General features: G+C 26.2%; 1 long non-coding RNA gene across 1 annotated transcript; it reads left to right on the top strand.

Annotated features, from left to right (window-relative positions):
* Positions 1-3,040: 3,040 nt before the first annotated feature.
* LOC149513774 (uncharacterized) lies at positions 3,041-4,389 on the top strand. Its single transcript, XR_016329528.1, has 2 exons — positions 3,041-3,798; positions 4,208-4,389. It is a non-coding gene; the product is annotated as an uncharacterized LOC149513774 (long non-coding RNA).
* Positions 4,390-9,055: the final 4,666 nt, after the last annotated feature.

Genomic DNA, 9,055 nt, shown 5'->3' with positions numbered 1-9,055 from the left:
TTTTACCGATGAAATTTGTTGACGAAATTTACTAATGGAATTTAACTATTACAAATGAAATTTTTGTTATTACCGACAGATTTATTGATGGATTTTTTTATTATTGACGAAATTTAATTATTACTAATGGAAAAAATTCTTTTGTGATAATTTTCATGGTTATTACCAACAGTTATACTGATAGAATTTTATTATTATCAGTGGAATTTTAATTATTATCGGTGGAATTTTAATTATTACCAATGAATTTACTAAAGAAAAAAACCCATTACCAACGGATTTTGATTTTACCAACGAAAAATTTCATAGCTAATTATCGACGAAAAATTTCGTAGGTAAAATCATTGCTAATAAATCCATTGGTAATTTACCTACAGATTTTATCAACGAATTTTTCGTTGGTAATTACTGATGAATTTTAAGCATTATTGATGGAATAACATAATTGACATAGCTAACACCGACAAAATTTTTTCATTGGTAAAAATATTATCAATGGATTTTCTTCTTTTACTGACGAAAAATTTCATTGATAAAGCCTATTTTTCTAGTAGTTATTGCATGAGCAATTGTATATATGCTAAATATTTAAAAAAAAAAAATCTTAATAATAAAATGATTTGAGAGAATAAAATGATTACTAAATTGATATTAAAGGTCTAAGATAAAAATAAAATCCAACATCAGCACTTATTAAAGAAAAAAATATATGCCTCTATAACTCTTTACCTTAGATTAAAATTGAACTAATTTTTTATTAAAAAAAAGATTATGAAGACAGTTAATTATAATATAGGGATATACAGATTTTTAGTAAGAGAAAAAAATGTCATATATATAAAAAACTTGAAATTTAAAAAATAATTTAGATTTATCTTAATTAAAATAAAATTTAAATTTAAATCAATATTTGTTATAGAATACATTTAAAGAGAGGCATATATAAAAAGGTTTTTAATTTTTTTTATTTTAAATAATATATAATTCGATTTAGATATATCCAGATAAAATGTATTTAAATTCAAATAGATATTTGAATTTTTGAATATTTATTATGATTTAATTTAAAAGTTTTGGATAGTTTATTATTTTAAATAATATTTAATTAATATTATTTATGTATCATTTATAAAAATTGTCCATATAAACATATACGTGACAAATTTTATTAAATATTCATGTATATTGTAATATATATATGTGTGTATATATATATATATATATATATATATATATGATTTTGACACGGAAATTTCTAAAGTCAATGGAGAATATCGTTTTGCCAAATAAAAGCTACATTTAACATGCATGATACGTAACTTGAACGTGGCAAAAGAAACAAAATTTCCCCATTTTCATTGGAATGTTCAATTAAATCAAAATAATAATTTAAATTTTTAATTGAGTATAATAAAAGTAAAAGCTTACGAGAAAAACTAAAAAAAAAAAACTACAAAAACATTATTAATGTTTTCAACCAAAAATCTTTTATTTAAAATTTTGATCTAGCACAATTTCTTGTCCTATTGATGGAAAAAGGTTTGTGAAGTTTTTATTTATTTATTTATGTTAATTTGGTTTCTAGTCTAATTATATTTTCAGCCATAATTTTACATTATATTAAGAGCAATATATTAAATTCCCGCAAATAAAAATATTTCTTAGCCAATTCCTTTATTATTATTTTTATTATATCCCTAATTAAGTGTAATAATTCAATTTATCAAATTACTTGAAAAATGTAAGAATAAAAACATAAAATAATTACCATACGCATTGCTTCCTAACTTCAAGAATTTCTTGATACACATCGTAATCAGTTTGTTCAACCCATACTCTTTTCAGTCTTCAATCAATTAATTAGCATACACAATAGCCTTCTTGATACACCTTTTTTCACTTTTTATCACTTGACCTAATAATTACCAAAAAAAAAAAAAATAGAACAACACCAACAACAATAGAATTACGCATTGGAAGATCAGAAATATAAATCCCAACAAATGAAGAAATTGATCTTTGCATAATCTATCAACAAATATTTTGTTAGCAGTAATTCATTTAATATCACTTGAAAAGATAAGCATATTTCCTTTACTATTTAAGTTTAAAATTATAACTAGAATCTAAACTTATTAATTAAGTCCTTTAGTATATCAAGAATTTTTATAATTTTGAAAAAAAAAGTCAAAGCACTCGAGATTCAAAATTATTTGGGTATTTTTCATTCCTCTCTTTTTTATTAAAAATAATTTCTATCTTTATTTTTAATAGGATTTAAAGTTTTATTTTTTATCAAAATTTGTAAATATTAGGGAAATAAAATCTAATAAATAAAATAAAAAAAAAATAGAATCAGAATAATGTATTTAGAATTATTACTCCTTGCTATCATAACAAAATGTATTTATTAAAAGAAATAAAATTTTATATTTATTACAAAGGAAAATTAGGTATCATTTTTGTCTCTACTTTAAGTTTAATTTTTAAAATTAAAGAAAAAAATGATACTTTTGTATTCTTCTAAAAACTTTTATAAATTTTATTTTTAACCAATTAATATATTTAAATTATTCTAGTATGCTTTATTTCTTTCTTTTTATTAAAAATAATTTTTAGCTTTATTTTTTATATGATTTAATTTTATATTTATTAAAATTTGTAAATATTCAAAAAAATAATTTTAATAAAATACAAAAAAATAAAATCAGATATTGACCGAAAATTATTCTTATTATTATCATACTAAAATGTATTTACTAAAAAAATAAAATTTTTATAATTATTACGAAGGAAACTAAAGTACCATTTTACCTTTAATTTTAAGTTGAATTTTTAAAATTAAGGAAAAAAATTATGTTTTCGTTTCCTTTTAAAAAATTTTATAAATTTTATTTCCTTTTTAATAAATATATTTTGGTATGATTATAAAGAGTAATAATTTTGAATTCATTATCTTGATTTGTAATTTCCTCTTATTTTTATGCAAAGAGACCGTATCGACATCTTTTTGAAAAGATTTAGGATTATCATGAAACGATTTGAAAATTAAAAATAAAATAAAAACTCAAATGAAAAGTTTGAGACTACAAATGTGCTTTATCCCTAGTTTGAGTGTGGGACATTTTCTCTTCTGAATGTTCTCTAAGAAAATCCTTTAAATCATTTAACTGAAGTAGGGTCCTTGATCGAAAATGAGTCATGAATTTCATCTCCAGAGCCACTAGGAGTCATTTTAATATTATCTGAAATTGGAGAGAACGCCATATATCCTGTATCATGGTCATTTTTCAATAAGTTATCTTATTTGGCACGGATGGATTTTGCTGCAAATGGCTAGATCTTTTTGTTTTACCTCTGAAATAAATTTGCTGCTTAAAATTTTCTGAATTATTTGGGTAAACTGAATTGACCTGCTTTGCATGCTATGTAGACCCGGGTCTTATGATAGTAGAGGACATCTGTCTGAGCCAAATGAGGCAGGATTGTTTATGAATCGAAAATCCCATGATGCAGTTGGTGCTCTTTTACGTATGCTGAAGAAAGCCCCTCCTCTTCACCAAGAGAAGCCTCCAGTCCAGAAATGTAGAACAACAGCATTCACGAGCAAACCAAATCTCTGGGGTTGTGCTTCTTCAAGTATTGCATCTTCTAGGTTTGTTGCATCAAAGACAACTGCTGATGCATTAGAGAAGCTTCGGGGTTATAGAGAGATGAAAAACTTGTTGCTGAGTAAAGGTGGTAAGTCTCACACATCCGCCAATAATGCCTCAGGAGCTGAACAATATTCCAGCTAAGGTACATGAGAATTTTTGAACTTCTGCAATATTGGTATATTTGCACATTATGTACAGCGTTATAGTTTGAGAGATTACTACATGCTATACAACCGAAGCCATTTTTACCCTTTATGTGTCCATATAAGTATATATGATACATGTTTTTTTGATAAGATTTATGCGACAATAGAGGGGTTATCTGTTCGCCTGGAAAACTTTGTAAAAAGGAACCTTTTTTTTTTTTTTTTTTCTCTTATCCCACACAGATGTATATAATTCTAGATGTTGGCTTAGGGAGGCACATGCAAATTTACAGGCTACATATGTACATGGTAGTACATCATATCTCTATCTTTCGCTCACCAGCTCTCTGTTGACGTCGTCTCTATTATTTTCATCTTTTACTTTTGTTTTTCTCCTCCATGTAGATTTTCAGTGCCGGGTCTAGACTGGAAATGCAATTGCCTGATGATCAGAATTGAAAAGAAACCAATGCCATTGCCTGACCAGCAGAATTGAAAAGAAATGTCAGTGGGATGTTTTTATTTATTTCGTTAAAAGGTAAACATCCACCTTTTCAATAAAGTTTGAATCTGTAAGTAAGCGTAAATATTCGGATAATCTTCAACAAACCAAAAATTCTTTTTACATTTTGTTTTTCCTTTGTTACCTTTGTGATTTAACGCCGTTTGATGATCTCGCTTGGGGTTAATTTGGAAAGATTGGTTTATTGCCATTGCCAACTTGGTTTCTCTATTTAAACAATTATTTGGAACTAGCAATAAGTTCACATACGTCTTTGGTAAAGGCATAAAGCACACAAGCATTAAAGAAATTCATCATACATACATAAAAAGGATGCGGGAAATGTTAATTAAATGAGTCTTAATACAATCCCCTTCCAAGTTACCAAGTAGCTAAAAAAAACATAAAATTTTGAAAAACCAGCATAAACAAATGTTTTTCTAAGTAAAAACAAAAAGTCTGGAAATCTTCTACATTTAAGGTTGTTGATAAAAACCCAACACCAAAATTGTTCCATCATTAACTTTGCTAAGATTTTGTTCAATCTCTAGAAGGAAAGATGCAGCAAATGATGCAACTATTGCCATATTTAAATATAAATATATCATGTACTACAAATACACATCAGCAATGCATTATGCATTTGCCATATTGTGCAACCACGTCGTTTCAACAAGAAACTTATCCAGAAAGAAGAAAGAAACAGAACTAATGGCAGACGTTAAAATTTACATTTTCTTTTTATTACAATTTTTTATTTAAATTTAAGTTTATACATATTGAGAACTAGCCATTGACGCTTGTGGTGTTATAAAAGAACAAATAGTTCAGGATTTTTAAGTTTACTCTTGCCTTAAATTGTGTACTGTTGTATTTCAATTTTTTTCTACTTAAAGAAAATATAAAATTTTTTCTATGTTTACTCTGCGTGCAGTAGCTGACCTTTTTTTTTTCTTCTGTTTTCTCACTTTTCACGGTTTTGTTATGCATAAAAAGTAAAAACTAGTATGGTACATAAGGCTATAAGCAAATATTAATGATAATAATTTGTAACTAACATATTTTTGGTTGGTTCTTGTGCAAACAAGTCATCCTTCCAAGTCTTAATTTCTATGCAACGTGCTCTTTACTTTGATTTGAATGATCATCGCTGGAACAGTTACTCTTCAACACGTATTGAAAGCAACTTTACTTGCTGTTAAGGGCTGAAGGCATTGTTTTTCCCAATCGACACTCTGAAGTCTGAAGGTTTGAGTATTGGATTTTTCTACTGCACTCAAACCAATCCCACAACATTGAAGTGAAGCCCACGCTCTCAGCCCTTAACATGGGTTTTTTTAGTGGATACGATTAAACGTTGAAGCTTTTTCTTGCTTCACTGTATTGGTCTTAACTTTGAACGAACTTTTGCTTTAAAACTCACTGATTAGCACATATTCTGGACGTATATTGATTGAAAGCAACTTTACTTGCCTTCCATGGTTGGCCCGTTAAAGCTGTAAGGCAAAGGATTGTGGGGCATCCATATATTGCTTTTAATTTGTGGACTTGGCAGAAAGCTTTAGGCAAAGTCAAGGCTTCTTGTGCTAAGCTACGTACGAAAACCATGTGACGGGACATTAAATTTGATGCTTTGAACTTTGAAGTTCGCTGATGGGTAGGCAGGTGGAGCACGTCACAGCTATTTCTAAGAAAAATGTGGTCATTGGCCTTTGGACTTAATGGGTATTAGTTGAACGTATGCTTCGGTTTTGATAGTTACCTTTAAGGTCCCATTTGATGGCGCACCTTCAATTTTGGCCCCATTTCATGGTACTCTCTTATATTAATTGAAAGACTAGCCGGATGGGTTTTGGCTTTGTGCATGCACCTGAGTTAACATAAAGACTTTGACTTTGAAGCAACTCACGTAATTCTAGATTTAATTGGTAGCGTTTCAACGTGAGATATTTTATAAATGGGTTGTGGTATATAAGTTAAATTTTGAATTTATATTTATAAAATATTTTTTGTGCAATAAAATTATAAAATTTTTGAGTCAATAATATCTATTAATTTAGAATCTCAGTAAAAGAGACCCAAGCACTATATGACGTGAATGCCATCTTTAGAATTCTCATTTTTAGTGTGATTTTAATTTTGTGTTTAGTATGATCTTAATTTTGTATATTCTATATTAAATTTGATAAAAACATTAAACTTTAATCAGGAAATTTATTACTCCTAATTTTATATCAAAATATTTTAAAATTTTATTATGATTTACATATATTTATGCATAAATCTAAATTTTAAAATTTTAAAATTTTTTAATTAAAATAAATAATATCTCACGTACGGATATAATGTAAGAGTTGTAAGGAGGCTCCAAGTAATCTTGCTTTTCCCCCGTTTTGGCTTTAACTTTTTGAGGTTTAGGGTACTGATTAATATTTTTAAGAGAAAAAATAGAAGAAATAGTACTCCCTTTTTCTGAATTTATTTATACCTCAATTTGGTTCTTTTGATTAAAATTGATTAAACTTTTTACCTTCAATTATTAAATTATTAGATTGATTAATTCAAAATTTAGAAACGTTTTAAATTCTTTTCTTGAGTGCATAAGGATTTTGAATTGCATTACTATGAGAAAGTTTTGTCCAATATCCTATATTTTATCTTATTTATCATAAAATTCAACAACAAGACCTCAATTAAACTTCAAGTTTCAACAGTCGCTTGAATTTTAAACTGTGATTTTTTTTATAGTCAATATTTTGCAAAATATAGATATACAAAATTATGTTTAATTGACCAAACTAGTCAAACAAGGAGAACCAAAATGAGAGTAGGAGAGTTGGTAGAAGAAACAGTTTTTAACCTTCAATTTGCATCATCTTATAAGACCTTGACACGTAGTATCACTCTCTTTTAGCAGTTGAAAGTGTATGCAGCCGGAACCTTGTTGCTCAATTACATTTTTTTGGATTCTTATGTTCAATTTTTGAAGGACGTGGAAGTTAAGATGTTGAAAATCAAGTGAATGATGCAGATTCTAAAGGCAGATTGGTTTTCTAGAAAATTAGATTTAGGGTCTATTTGAATAATGGTAACATTAATTTCAATGAGATTAAAAACAATAATAAATAATTAATTAATTACTATAACAATAAAATAAAAATTGTATTGAAAACAAAAAAAAAAAAAGACTATGAAAGCTATTAAAATTAAAATTTTAAATGATTTAACATTTATAAAATAAATGAATAATTAAAAAACTATTAAATTATTTCAAATAATAATTTTATTAATAAATAATTAAATTAATAAAAATTAAAATAAAATTTATTTATTAATTAATTTATATAATAAAAATTTAAAATGAAAAAATAAATTAGAGAATTTTAAGTAGAGATATCAAATGAGCTATGCTAGGCCAGCACTGCCTATTTAAATATTAACCAATATGTTAATGAATCATGTTGGCTTAGTATTATTTTTTAACGTAACATTCTGGCACAGCCACTTAAGGTTAATGGTATAGCCTTGCAATGGCACACGGTCTGTAATTTTCTTGGGTCATGCCATGTCAAGCACAACACTATTTTTCATATTGAGTTGGGCCAAGCACAACCCAATAATATTTTTTTTCAAAATTTTAATTATTTTTTAAAAAAATCTTATCTATTATTATTAAAAATAACATGTAGGAGATAATAAACATATAAAAAATAAAAAAAAGACATATAATTTATATGGTTTGACAAAATGTCTATATTTATGAAAATGGATAATAGAATCCACTTAATAAAGACATTGAAATTAAAATCTTAATATTAAAAAAAGCACAAACACATCATTCATCCAATGGCCAATAATACACATACAACCAACATGATATTGCTTGTTTTAGATTTTTTTTTAAAAAAAAAAGATCAATTGAGTTAGAATACATCCAAAAAAACTTAAACTTAAAAAGCGAAGGTTAAATAATGAAAAATACTTTGACTTTTTTTTGTTAGATTTAGAAAAAGAGAAAGGGATGATTTTCACTTTATATAAAAATAGATCCACACAGTGCTAATCACAAGAAAATGAAAGTAAAGTAGATTCCAAAAAAGTAGACTCATACTATTATTGAAACTATGCATGAATCCCCTTAACATGCCTATACCATTAACAATATCTAAGGAATAATCACTAGGTATTTGGAAAGAAATATAATTAATAAACCCATGTTCATGAGTCTAATAAGATGATTTAACTATGGAGCCATTTTACACAAAAAAAAAAAAAAAACAAGCATCTTAACACAGAAGAATTAAATAAGATACAAACCCAAATTGCTACCAATGTTGAAATGATAATACAAGATATGTAGCATTTACAACTTCCATTTAAATATAAAAACCAAGAAATGTGTGACTATGTGTAGACACCCAATTGGGTCCAGGTCCAGATCAATTGGGTTTGACCCAAATGGGTAAGTCCAATTCAATTTTTATCTTGTATTATTTTTTTTTCTTTTGTATTTTATGTATTTTATTATTTATTATTATTATGTATTAATATATGTATATCTTTATTTATTTATTTTTTTTGTTAATATTTATATGTATTTTATTTATATAGTTATATATTTATTATTATATTATAATTTATTTATTATTCTTTTTTTCTTGTAATATTTTTTTTGGATTTATCTTATTGTATTTCTAATTATCTGTTAATAATTTTTTTTCTTCTCTTTTCTTGTTCCGTTTATATGATTT

The sequence above is a fragment of the Durio zibethinus genome, chromosome 18, assembly GCF_047325235.1.
Source record: "Durio zibethinus cultivar Kanyao isolate XHJ-2024 chromosome 18, ASM4732523v1, whole genome shotgun sequence".
NCBI lineage: Eukaryota > Viridiplantae > Streptophyta > Magnoliopsida > Malvales > Malvaceae > Durio > Durio zibethinus.
This window is presented reverse-complemented; position numbering and strand designations above follow the sequence as displayed.